Genomic DNA, 14,904 nt, shown 5'->3' on the forward strand with positions numbered 1-14,904 from the left:
TATATAACAAATATTAATGCATGATCTATCTGAGAAAGTTTTTTTTTCTTTCTGTTAGAAAATAACAATAAAACGGATAATTTTTCAAAGGGGAATTTTACTGGAACTCTTTTTTGAATGGACAAGTGATTTGCTGGGAAATGTGTGGTTATTACCAGGTTTTATATTAGACATAAGGTTTTAAAATGAAACAAAAACTCATTTAATCTAATAAACAGATTTATCTTTATTTAGCCTACAAATCATTAATTACAAAAATTTAAAAAGCATAAATATAAAATGTGCTTTCTGTAATAACTATCAAAAAACCACTTTGCGTTTATTTAGCTTTCTACTTAAAATACAGAATATTGTACAGGAGAATTAAAAATTAATTCATTTAATTAATTTACTTTTATTTCTGAGCAAGTTGACATTCATAAATGCAAATGTACAACAACAACAAAAACTTTATGGTTTTGTCGGCTTAAGTAAGGCTGCATAGTTGATTAAAGACTGTATAATTATCCTGATTCTTATATTTGGCCCTTTTTAACTTATTTATTAATGCAGTCGTTTCTCCTTTTTCCTTGTTGTTTTGTATGCATTGTGTTTAATGTTCATTGTATAAAGATTTGAGCGTAAGTGCATGTAGGCCTATAATTTTTTTCAATAATAATAAAAAAACATTAGATCTACAAATGCGCATGCTCCTTTGGTAGCCTTTTTTCCGAGAGAATATGCTAATCACTTATTTTCAGGTGCCAATCAGGTGAGGCGTTTTGACGCACAGTGCTCCGCAGCGCTCAGGGGGCGGAGTCAAGCGCTGAACGCAGAATAAAACCACCGCAGCCCGCGAGCAGACCTCAGAGTGAGGAGAATCATGGACGTAAACTAAACAGAAAGTTACCATGATAAAAGTTAGGCATTTCTTTCAAATTACAGCAACAACACCCGTTTCCCTTGTAAATCAACAACCTTTCCCCCCCAGGGTCTGAGGTTTGCTTAAGTTTACAAGGCATCGCTCTTTTAACACTAACTACAATCACACTCTGACAGAAAGAATGCGCGAGTCAGTTAGCATTAGCCGGCTAGCAGCGTGCTGACAGCAGCGACAGGAGGCGAACAAAAGATTGCTCTGCATTTGTCCGCTTGCACTGACATTCGGTCCATGTAGAAGGGGCGATTATCAACACAATGCCCGTGTTACTTTTCCTGATAGACACGTCCGCCTCCATGAACCAGCGCTCCCATCTGGGCACTAGCTATCTGGACATAGCGAAGGGAGCAGTTGAGACTTTCCTGAAGGTAAATGAATACACCCCTCTGCTTCACACTCTCACTTTACTGAAAACTTAAAAAAACCCTGCGTTTCCGTTCGCTTTTCTCCACAGCTGAGGAGCAGAGATCCGGCCAGCAGGGGAGACAGATACATGTTAGTGAGTTTCGAGGAAGCACCGGCTGGAATTAAGGTACAAACACTTTTATTTTCTTCCAAACCTGATTTATTTCACTCCAGACACTCCAGCGCTCGCTTCGTCTGTTTGCGTTTCAAAATACTACGGCTAAATTTGTAATGTGAACACATTCTGTCCAGCATGAATTCTTGTGTTTAAACATGGCCGACATTTTGTTCAGTGTGGCAGCAGAGAGCTCTCTCTCTCTCTTTCTCTCTCTCTGTGTGTGCGCGCTTGAGAAAAGAGAGATGTGGCCGGGGGGATAACATAACTTCGTTTTCTCACCCAGAGAGAGGGAGGACTCTTCACTGCCCTCTACATTAAGCAAAATTCAGATCACACTGTCTGTCTTTAGACTTCTGATGTGAGTAACTCCTAAAAGGCATAACTAATAAATTTCTTTGTCTTGATATTTTAGGCTGGATGGAAGGAAAGTCACGCCACTTTTATGACTGAGCTGAGGAACCTGCAAGCAGTTGGATTGACATCGATCGGCCAGTCTTTACGGACTGCTTTTGATTTGCTCAATCTCAATAGATTAGTTTCGGGGATAGACAACTATGGACAGGTATGTTATAAACCAGGGACTGGTATAAAGTCTATGGCCTAGCCCCATGAGCCCATCCCCAACACATCACAGTTAAATAAGCACCCAATAGGCTCACACTGTGCCAACACAATCCCATGAGCCCCTGGTGATACACAGTAGGAACAACTAAAATGCTTCTTGGATGCAAATAAGATTTGTAAGATGACTAACTGTCTTTATAGTAGACGCTGATAATGCTCTTTTTTTTTTTTTTTTTTTTTTTTTTTTTTGCATGCATGCTTTGAACATTTTTCCAGTTCTTTGTTTGTATTTTCAGAATTTTTTTTTTTTTAAGAAAGTTCTTTGATCTGCATGTTGAGCTGTGAAAGTTCAATAGATTCAATATTACCTCACATAGATATTATGATAAATGCTACGAAGGCTATTTGTTACTTTGATCACTCATCGAAGGTTAATTTTATTTTTACTACATTTTCATTACTACTACTTTTTTCCATCAAAAATATGATGCATGATTCTAGTTATTATGCAGAAACTAAATGTTCTCATTACTTTTAAGCACGTTACTGTATTCACTTTTTACAGCCCTTGTTCCTTTACCATTCACATTTACTGTGGCTTTCCCAGGTTGAGATCCACCCATTGCGATAGGAATCTGCATGATCAGGAATTTTTCAGAGAATTTGAACTTTTAGGGATTCTCTAACAATTCCTATGACAATCTAGTCTCCCTACCATATTTTTTGTTGCTCCAGTCATTTGCGTGTGTGTGTGTGTGTGTGTGTGTGTGTGTATATATATATGTGTGTGTGTGTGTGTGTATATATGTATATGTGTGTGTATATATGTGTATATATGTATATGTGTGTGTATGTATGTATGTATATATGTATGTATGTATGTATGTATGTATATATATGTATGTATGTATATATATATATATATATATATAAGTTTCCAAGTTTATTATTGGCATGTAATGGAGCTCCATGTAGTGACATGACACAAGAAAAATGGGGTCATTAAATCTCAGCCTGCCTTGGTAAATTTAGATCCAAACTCTCTCATTATATTATTGTGAATACTTAGTAATGGATCTTTCTTGGTTTCTTGTTCACGTATTTGTTTCAGAAATAATTCATCCATGAAACTTCTCTGTGCTGAAGATATAATGAAGTGTAATAATAATTGAAATAGCAGAGCGTTTTAATGATTGATTATGCATTATTTTTAACAGAGCACATGTTTTGGCTTGTGTAATAAAAGCAGTGTAACTCCCATATAGTTAACACCAAAAACAGTGGGTGTATTTCAAGCTATGCCTTTCTCTAATGAGCTCCACTGCTAGTGCTCAGTTTTTTATGGTTATTGTTTTATAATGATTATATTGTCTTGTCTTTTGCAGGGTAGGAACCCTTTTTTCTTGGAGCCAGCTATCATTGTGGCCATAACTGATGGCAGCAAGCTGACCAGCAGTTCTGGTGTACATGACGAGGTGGGTTATTTGTCAGTATGGGAGTTTCCTATTTTGTTTTGTACTTGCTATCTCCTTCTTGTTGTTTCCCCTTAAATTTTTCATCTTGATATAGTTCACTCCTTCCTAACAGGGATGGAAATTAACTTTTTTGTCCACCGGCCACTGTGCTTTGTGGATTTCAAAATCTACCAGCCACTTTCTTGTTTTAAACCGACAATGTGTAACTGCATGTGAAAATTAATAATACAAGATCTACAATACTAATCTCAAGTCTCAATGAAATACTGACATTTTCCCTTTCAGTGATGCTCAAAAATGTTGCCTATCTAGGCATCTTACTAGGTTTTGAAACGGCCGACTCTTGCTGAAGCAGCTCATTCTCTCAACTCCGTAGCCCAACCGGATGATGCACTGCACTGAACCGTTTTTACGCGTCTCGTCACGCCAGAGCTGTCAAATATGTGTAGCGATACATTTCTACAAACAAAAATGAACAGCGTAACAACTTACTAGCCACAGAGCTAACTTCTGAAAAAGTACTTGAAGACTGGAAATAAAATGCATCCCCCAGATAGCAGTTATTAGACACGCGACCGATAATACAGTTTGTTAGTTTGCTTATTATGCTGTTAAAAACAATAAGATAAACACAAACTGTCCATTAGTGTTGTCACAATACCAAAATTATTGTCTCTATATCGATACCAAGTCAATAATTACTTTTGATACTTTTCCTGAAAGGGGAAAAAACACTCTCAAATATCATTGCTGTGCTTTATTTTATAACAGAGACAACATTGTAATCATATAACACACTAATAAATTAACATATGTACATCATATATGTTAAACATTTAAAGAAAATATGAAATATCATAATCTAAAAAAAGATTTTCGCGCATCGGGGACATCACGGAACATAAGTTGCTACTTAGACCTTCGTATTGTAAGTTACCTTATCAAAGAACCTAATAAAATATGAAAATATATATTCCAAATATTTAATATAGGCTATATGAAATTGCACTAGTGTTAGTTCATTTGAGCACAAATCTTTTAGGTGAACTAATCACTCTTGTTCACGTAATCTACCGACTCGTATTTCTCGTTCACTGAAGTTCCATATGCTTGTTTTAATATTTAGCAAACAGAACATAACTCCATGTTTAATCCCCGATTTATCAATGTGAATATATTATAATATGAACTGTCTGACCAAACAATTAAAATTATGCAAGAAAACCTTGTGCTTTGTTCATCTGAACAACTTATTTAGACTATTTAGTTAATGTGATTATGCACACACTTTAATAAAGCCAAATCAGTTTTTGTTGCATTGTTATGAGACGACCTGTGCATCACTAATGCAGCCATCTCGCTGTAGTGTTTGTCAATGACAGCTGTTGCTTCTTTGCTGCATGCGTGAGGAGAAAAAACGCAGACGTCCATAGGGAGGCACTGGAAGCGTGCATTGCACACCTCAACATGAATTATGTCTCTTACAAATCTGGAACGCAGTCATTCTTTGAAGTATTGATACAAATAAATTTAGGAGTCATGACGTTTTTCATTTCCGAGAATCGCGATACTTTTGAAGTATCAGTGCACTGTGCAACCATACTGTCCATATAATCTAAAATGTTGCAGAATGCTGGAGGAGAATGAACTGGAGGGGTTTGACAGAGACGTGACCGTATGTGGAAATTTGTGTGCGATAAATTCAACTCTTCAGGCGATCTTGTATATCATGAGCTCGTGCTATAAAACGTACTGTAAATAACCAAAAAATATCACTCCACCAGCGGCATTAACTTCAGCTGCAAACACTGAACTGGGAACAACGCCACCGCTTCAAGCCCGGTTTACACCACCTTTTCTCCACGGAGCCGCTTCGGATGATATTACACTTAATTGCATGTTGTACACACACCAGGGATGGAAATTAACTTTTTTGTCCACCGGCAGGGTGAAACAGTATGCTGTTTTTATTTACCTGCCACTGTGGACGGTAGGTGAAGTGAGTTTACCCACCACAACACAAAATCACCCGCATTTGGCTGGTGGCGGGTGCTAATTTCCATCCCTGCTTCCTTTCTTTATCTAACATCCATTGTTCTTTTTGGCTGAATAACTTGCAGATCTTTAAAAGTAGTTGATAAAATGAGCAACAGTCAATGTATCCTACAGAATTTTTTTTCCATTTATGTGATGACATGTGAATTAATTCATTCTCTTTCTCTGCACCAGTTACATTTGCCCCTGACAACACCATTGCCTGGCAGTGAGCTGACCAAAGAGCCCTTTCGGTGGGACCAGCGACTCTTCTCCTTAGTGCTTCGCATTCCAGGCCACACCTCTCCTGACCCTGAACCAATAGCTGGAGTTCCAATTGACCCATCCCCTATTACGCCCATGTGTGAGGTCACTGGGGGTGTGTATGCATTTTAACTACTTGCAAGTGAACATTTTATTGCTAAAAAGACAAATGTGTGGATTAGAAAAGTTAATGTACTTCATGAACTCAAATGAAGTCTCCTGGACATGTATTTAGTGGTTCTAGTGCAAGATATTGTATAGTAGTGATGTCTGGCACTTCAGTTACTCCAACCGTATACTTAACTGAGAGCACTCTTATCTTCATCTTCTGTTAAAGGTTTCAAAATGGGGGTACAATTTGTAGCTTTTTATATGTTGCATAAAGTATAAGAAATAAAAGGTATAACGGGAAATATAACAGTTTGCTGATGGCAGCAGTTCAGAGTCCACACTAATAACCATTCTCTCAGAAGTCATGAGTTTGTGAATGGTTACAACAGTTCTTGTCTCACAAATTTGTGTTTTAGGCATGTAAAACATCTGTATTACACACAATTATTGGGTGCTTTAAATGGGTCATATGATGGTTTTTTTATGTTTTAAAGATCATTATGTTGTGTATGTGGTGTAACAGAATATGTTGACATGCTTTAATGTAAAAAAAACAAATTATTTTTCAAATACTATACATTTATTGTATATCCTCTATGCCCTGCCTCTCTCAAACACTCGTTTTCTACAAAGTCCCTCCTTCCGACATCTGTAGTCTGCTCTGATTGGCCAACTGACCCAGTTCATTGTGATTGGCCGAACACCGCAAGCACTCGTCAGAAAGATTCCATATTTCCTTTCCATAATTGTGAGCTTCATCTTTCAAAATAAATGTAAAAACGGTTAATAATGTCCTTAGTTTTACCATCATTTCAATCCCAAAAGGGGAACAGTCGCATGACAGACACTGTGATGAAGCTCGTATGTGTTTGCAGTCATTTCTTAAACACACAATGCGCAAATCTCCACTGAACAGTCAATAGCAATTACTTTTACTTGATACTTTAGTCTTTGCAACATTACAGATATTCATGCACCAAGAGCTTGTAACACTCCAAAGAGAAAGGAACAATGAAATCGCATCATATGACCCCTTTAATAATAGAGTTGCGTAAAAGTGACATTGCATGATTATGTGAGCAAACTTTTCAAAAGAACAATTTTTCGGAAACGAATGTTAACAAGAAGAATTAACATCCCTACTAGAGCTGGGAAAAAAACTATTCCTCATTGCATCGCCATACTCTGACGATTCTGGATCGATTCTAAACTTTGTTTTTAACCAGATGTGCGATAATGCGGAGTTTACTTTAGAAACACCCATATTATGCTTGCTTCCAGTTCTTCACACGCATACACCACTCAAACCTTCCTTAAAATTATCTTTCGGAATCAAGAATCGTTCTGGAATCAGATCGTGACTCTCGGAATCAGATCGGATGGTGAGGTGACTAAAGATTCCCACCCCTAATCCCTACTTTATAGCCCCTCCGCGAGAATTTGCAGGAATTTGTGAGAGAATTGTTCATGAGCAAGCATGTGTAAGATTAAAAGATTTCTCTTTTTCTGCATTTAAAATAACATTTGGAATTGGATATTTATAGGTTTGAGGTTACAGAGTAAATTTAGACCACTCTTTAAAAAGCTCTACATGCCCTGCTGAGTAAATGTCAGGTTGTACCTGTCTGGTAATGCTTAAGTGCTGTGAAATGGTGTTTGAATTGTGTATTGAAGAGAATTGCTGATTTGTGGTTAAGGGCAGATTCTGCTGGACTTGCGTGTGCTGACTAATACAGCGGTGTAATAGAGACAAGCTGAACTTCACTATAGAGAGAGGAACAACGTCTGTCCTCTCATGCTGATAAAATACTAAACACAATAGAGCGGCTGCTCTGCAGTGTGTGTGTGTGTGTGTGTGCATGCATATGTGAAAGCTGTAGCCTGCCAGTGAACTGGCCAGAAAAAAAGGCCACTAAAAATGGTTTCATCTAAAACCAGTGTGTTAAACAAGTATGAATAGTAGTGGATAAAATTTACATCTAAGCACTTATGAAGAGCTCACATGTCAGATACAATTGCTAAATGTCTTCTGATGGTGTTTTTTTTCTGCTGTGTGTTTAGGTCGTTCATACAGCGTATTTTCCCAGAGAATGCTGAACCAGTGTCTGGAGTCACTGGTGCAAAAAATCCAGAGTGGTGTGGTTATTAATTTTGAGAAGACTGGACCTGATCCCCCACCTACTGAAGGTAAAGGTGGTCCTGGTTTTTGAAGTTATATTTTCAGTAGTTTTTCAGTAAAGTGCATATTAGGCTGATGATGCATGGGGCAACTTTCTGAGCAATTTTGCCGGGCAACTATTTTTGAGCAATGTTTCTTGGGCACTTTCCCATTAAGAAAGGGTAACACATTTCTATATGGATACTTTAGGTCAGTCGTCAACCCTGGGTCTCACCTGATTGCCCTTTGACGGCAACATTAGCCAAAGTTGCCTGGCAACATTGTTCGAAAAGTTGCCCTGTGTATCATCGGCCTTAATGTGACCAATATGGGTATATAGTGGATATAGATGGATACTTCATAATACTAATGGCTATTTTAGTATTCAAACATGAACACGATTCAGCCACAGAAAACTTTATGTAATTTACACAGTATAAACATACATTCTTTGTCATAATTTGATCAGTTATATAATGAATGATAGAATTACTTTCTTTTCAAAAGCATTGATCCCGATTCCCAAAAAAATATTTAAATGGAAGTGTTTGCTTTACAAAATTTTTAAACCAGGCCATTAAAATTGACTCTACTTTTTTTGTTTTACCCAGATTGCCCAATAGAATTGAAGTATGGACCTCAATCATGGCACAGCTGTCATAAGATGATCTATGTCAGACCCAACCCTAAAACTGGTGTTCCTGTTGGTCATTGGCCTATCCCAGAGTCGTTTTGGCCTGACCAGAACTCTCCTACTTTGGTATTTAAAAACTTGTTTCGGTGTGCTCTACCATCTGTTCAGTCTGTTTTATATTTGATGTAATGTGCATATGCTCTGTTGGTTTTTCTAGTGTATTGAAAACTTCTAAGCCTTGCATGTGCACTGTCTGCTCATTTGACTCTGTCCCTCTGCAGCCTCCACGTGCAGCTCACCCGCAGGTGAAGTTTTCATGTGTTGATTCAGAGCCCATGGTGGTGGATAAAGTGCCCTTTGACAAGTACGAGCTAGAGCCTTCTCCACTCACTCAGTACATACTGGAGAGGAAATCACCGCACACCTGCTGGCAGGTACTGCTCGTATCAGTCTTTAAACACGGTTATACACACTGGTCAGGTTACATATAGGCTGCATGTTCTCTCAGACTGCACTAACTTGCACTCCTGCTATGGATGAGTGTTAATTGCTGTTTATACGTTCTCAGGTTTTTGTGTGTAACAGTGCTAAATACGGAGATCTCGGCCAGCCGTTTGGTTATCTGAAGGCCAGCACAGCTCTCAACTGTGTCAACCTGTTTGTCATGCCCTATAACTACCCTGTGGTGCTGCCTTTGCTTGGTAAGCTTCATTAGTAAAATCAAATTTATCATCTGGAGGTATGAAAGGAATAATTCATAAAGAATTGGTGGGTTTTTTTCTCTAGTTCTGTCTCGTCTTTAAAACCTTTGCAATTAGTTTAATTTATTCCACCAAACTAGAATAAAACTAGCCACCAGTTTTCTTTGAATGTGCATGGATATGACTGTCATATATAACTCTGTTTATCATTTATAGATGACTTGATTACGGTGCATAAGTTCAAGCCTCCAGCAAAGTGGCGACAGTCTTTTGAGAACTATCTTAAAACAGTCCCGCCCTACTATATCACTGTAAGTAATGGAATCAGTAATTCATTTTGGACACTATGACATTGTGATGGTATCTTTTGGAATGCATTCAAGTTTTTTTTTTTTTTTTTTTTTTTTTTTTTTTTTTGCTTAATCCTGATTCACACAGGCCCTGCGGAAAGCACTAAGAATGATGGGAGCTCCAAACCTGTTGGCTGACAACATGGAGTACGGTCTGAGCTATAGTGTTGTGTCTTATCTCAAAAAGCTCAGTCAGCAGGTATGTTCTTATATATTTTGTTTTTATAGTTTTTAAACATGCTTCATGAAGTTATATATTATTCTGTGTACATCACAGGCAAAGATCGAGGCAGACAGAGTTTGTGCATCAGTAGGAAAAAAGGCGGCACTAGAAGGTGGGATCAAACTTCGCTGCAGAAGCTCCGCCCTCTCTCTGGCACACAGGAAGGATTTCACGCAGCTGTTGCACAGTATCATGGGAGATGGGCCAGCTCTGCCAATGGAGGCAAACACCAAGGAGTTTGCTGGCTTTCAACTAGCTGCTCTGAATAAAGTACGTATATATACAACCATAAATACAGCACACCTTGTCAATGTTTGTACTGTTTTCAAGCTGTCAAATCCACAAAGATGTACATGACATTGCTCAATGTGAATCATGTCCTACTGAGATTAATATTTAATGTTGTTTATTTTGAGGGCTGGAATTTTTGAGTGCTTTACATATGGCACAGATGAGCAAATCATCCATGTTCAGTTCTCACCGAATCCAGATCACTTATCTCCTGTTTCCTTCTCTTTTTGCACAGGCATTAAAACCGCAAGGACTGCGGAACCCCTATGATATCCCAAGATCTCATCTGCTAGACCAGCTGAGCCGCATGAGGCGGAACCTTCTGCACGCCGGCGTCTGTATTCTGAAAGGTCAAGATCAAGGTAACGCTCAGACAACCATGAATGGTTATTGATTTTCTTAGAGCAGTTTCCCAAGTTTCTGCGTTTTTCCCTCAATTAAATTTAGCTTCTGCTTTCCAAAAGAATTGTAAGCCTTTTTATCTGATATGGTTATGCTGTTTACATGGTACGGTTTTTTATGTTACTGTTTGTTTTTATAATCAATATTATTCTAGACCAGCTGCACAGCGTTCCTATTGCTCAGATGGGCAACTATCAGGATTTCTTGAAGCATTGCCCGTCCCCTCTGAGAGAAGCAGACCCCGATCAGCCTAAACGTTTGCACACCTTCGGTAACCCCTTCAAATTGGACAAGAAGGTGCCTTTAGATCTCTTACTTTCAAAAAAGGAGCATAATAAAGATGTGACTTTCAGGCAAATCACTTTGTCTCTCTGTGTCAGGCGATGATGGTAGATGAGGCAGATGAATTCGTTACTGGCACTCAAGGCAAAGGCAAACGTCCTGGAGAATCAAGCAGTCCTGCTGGGGGTGGGGTCCCCAAACGCAGACGCTGTATGTCTCCTCTGCTTCGGCTGGGACGAGCATATACACCTCCCAAAACACCACCTAGAAGTAAGTAACTAGCACATATAGGCCGAAAAAACCTTTAGTAGCAGGTCATTCAGAAATTAAAATCCTTTCATTACTCATTTACGCTTATTCTGTAAGCAAAACTTTGAATCTTCAGTTTTATGCATGTTTCATACCTGATTCAACACAGCTCCAGATAATGATGAGACAGAATTGGGCAATCACATCAACAACCATCTCGAGTCGAACCTCGACTCGGATGAGGAGCCGAGTCATGCACCTGAGTCTGAGCTGATCCAGCAGAGGAACCTCCTTCAGCTGGATGAGGTCGAGAACCAGGAGAACAGCGTGCAGGAGAACGGCCAGTCCAGCGATAGTGAGTTCTCTCTGGCAGCGAGGGTGAAGAGGAGGCCCCACGCCGCTACCCTTCCCCTTGCCAACTGAAAATGATCCGAAACCAAGAGAGCCAGGAACTGAACTCTGAACTCCGAGTGCTCATCACCAAGGAGATCAGGAAGCCAGGCAGACGTGAGTCACAGTGCACACATACATGTGCAGATGTCTGCTACTTGACTCTCCTGATGCTCTTTCTTGGGTGGTGTCCAATAAGCACAGGAGGGGTGACCACCCACAAACACTTTGTCATGGGCCTTGTGAAATCAACTGGCCACGCTTGCTTGCTTTTGCTACATGTGCAGATCTGTAACCTCGTTACAGCTGGTTTTCATTTTTATTTTTACATCATAATGAATATTACAGGCTTTTGGAAATTAATTTGTTCTTGTTGTTTGTTAGTTTCTTTTTGGCATTGCTCATAACACAATATATCAAATCTTTCTTCTTCCCCAATTGTCTTTTTTTTTTTTTTTTTTACTTTTGTCTTAATGCAGGTTATGAGAAAATCTTCTACCTCCTCAAGCAAATCCAGGGCAGTTTGGAAACGCGTCTGATCTTTCTGCAGAGCATAATCAAAGAGGCTGCCAGGTAAACTCCAGATTCAAATGCTGATTTTTCAAGTAGATGTTAACTCTACATACTGATATTTTAAAGGTTAAAGCCCCAAGTATGCTTTATTTTTTTAAAGCATTCTCTAACTCTCACAGCTCTAGTCTAAATGAGTGTAAAGTGTGTCTTCATATCGATACGACGATGTATCAACACAGAGATTTGACAATACAAATATCGATGCAGCTGGCCCTGTATAGATATTGTGGCACGTGCACAGCAGTAGACAGTGCTTAATTTGGATACGCCTTTTTAAGTTGAGTGGAAAAGTGCAAGGTTTCAAAAAAATAATGAATAGAGCATATGTAGGCTACAACAAGGTTTAATCTGGCCGCAGAAGAACACAACCGGGGTTGCCTGATATAAAGAGATGTTATCCTCAAAACATTATGCAATACGGAAATATCTGTTAAGTGTGTTACTTATCTTTGTAAACCTGGCAACCTTGTGCACACGCTCTCTCTTTCCACTATAAACACGCTTGTTTTCTGAAAACACCTGTTAGCTTACAGTTTAGCGATCTCCACTTCAATATTCTATTCTCAGAACATTGTAATTCATCAACTGTTAATCTACACGAGAGAGAGAAAGGAGAGAGGCTGTGCACGTATGAATTACTTCCGTTTTGCCACATCTCTCTAACAGTGAAGATGTGGCTTTAATTCCTTTTAGAAACAATGATGTTACCAGCTCCATATTGAGAAAGATAATGTAGCTATTTTTAGTTTATAAAATATGCGGGGCAGTCCTAAAAAGTTTGTTCCTGAATGTCTGATTGACTGAGCGTGTGTGTGCTTAAGATACAGAAGACTTCTTTTAATTTTATTTAAAAAAAAGTAGAGTGCATTCATTTGTACAATGATATTTTTTTATATATTTGAGTACATTACAATAGAAATTTATTCGACTTAGTAAATTATTTATAAGCTTATAAATAAAAAAACAAACAAACAGAATGTTGTACCTGGAGGGGAGCACCCAATGTAAACATTAAACATATGTCATTACCTATTTTGTACTGTGGTACAGTTATGGAGGCCCTTCATATTGCAGAGGTCAACTGCTTATAGTAAGCACTGGCCCTAAAGTATGCAGTGTTTCATAAACAGCTGTTTTACTAAATTCTACTTGGGTTCATTGCAGTCCTGCATCGTAAAAATATCGTATAGTGGCCTCTGTATCGTGATATGTATCATATTGTGTCTTTGCTGGTGATACACAGGCCTAAAAATATATATATATATATATATTAATCAGATTAAATTAGGAAAATAAAACTTCTTAAAGTGGGTGAAATATGATGTTCTCAGTACCACTGCGCTCAAGTCAGCCCAAACATGTTACAGGAAAGTGCCGTCTGCTCTGCGGTAACCTCCCCTTGCTGGGGTGCATCTAAAGATGATGATCTTGTATCGATGATAGCCATAGATGTTGTCAAAAACATCTAAAATTTTTGGCAATATTAAGATATTTGGCATTTCCAATTAATGAAGGCCTGTTAAATTATTTTTATTAGACATTATTATTATTATTATTATTATTATTATTAAGTTACTTTTATTAGGCCTATTATATTAAAATTATAGTTAATTTGTCCCGCAATAATTACCAAATAACTGATGTGTTTTGAGGATAACAAAAGATAGGGCTATATATTTACTCCTCAATTTAAAAAAAAAAAAAAGTTAAAAAGCTTTTATTTTAAGCAATTACTTACACTGAAAAACAAAACCATTTAACAATGTTTCTTTGCGGTTTTTTTTTCACTGTAATATTCAAAATATTAAGGGAATAAATTAAAACGGTTAGCTGTATACCGTTATCAGCATATGTTGAAGTAGATTAGTCTCTCATCGTCTCTGAGAGAACATGCAGCGTCAGATGCTGAAAGCTCCAACATTCTGCTTTTACTTTCACTTTCTGTATAGTGAATTGACTGAGATTAAGATGGTTACCGGTATAACTCTTGCACAAAGTTTGCACATTGCTTTTGTGTGAGATCCATTGGCTCACCTTCATGGTTTAAAAATCCAATATTGCGACTTAACCAATTACCATATATAGCATGCTGTTTTCATGGACAAAGCTCTCTAATTACTAATTAAGTTATATATGTGTGTGCAGGTTTAAGAAAAGGGTCTTGATTGAGCAGCTGGAGAACTTCTTAGAGGAGATTCACATAAGAGCCAACAGCATGACTCATCTGGACGGTCTCTGAGCACTCCATCTGTCCTACTTGAAGGACTTGCACACATATCTGCACTATTTATGTCATGTTACTTTGGACTTGTGTGTCTCCAGTCTTGATCAGTATTGAAGCTGATGTTATCAATGAGGACTTGATGGGGTGGCGCTAAACCTCAGGATTGGGAGAAATGGGGAAAGTTGCTCTTTCTATAACAAATACACACGCACTTCTTTCTTTTTTCATCTAAATGTGCCAAAAAAAGAACTGGTTGGCATTGACTTCATTTGTGTTTTTGTATTCCCTGCAACATTTTGACATGTGGCACTGATCACCAATATAAAGGTTTTTCTTTCATTTCAGTTGGGAATTGCACCTCTGCAGACTCACTGCTGCATTCAGTCTAATCAGACAAGACGATTTATTGGAAATCACATTTGTTAGGTTGGGTCTTTCTTAATAAAGCAACTAAATCAGCAATAACTCTACACCAATAAAAGGGGAGTAACCCAGCAATTCTTTAAAGTTGGAGGTTTGAGTGACTGAGGTTTTATA

The 14,904-nt window shown here is 38.2% G+C and overlaps 1 pseudogene; it reads left to right on the forward strand.

Moving 5' to 3' along the window:
- The first annotated feature begins 830 nt into the window (after positions 1–830).
- LOC113098490 (integrator complex subunit 6-like) lies at positions 831–14,397 on the forward strand (annotated as a pseudogene).
- The last annotated feature ends 507 nt before the right edge of the window (positions 14,398–14,904 follow it).

The sequence above is a fragment of the Carassius auratus genome, unplaced genomic scaffold (assembly GCF_003368295.1).
Source record: "Carassius auratus strain Wakin unplaced genomic scaffold, ASM336829v1 scaf_tig00216569, whole genome shotgun sequence".
NCBI lineage: Eukaryota > Metazoa > Chordata > Actinopteri > Cypriniformes > Cyprinidae > Carassius > Carassius auratus.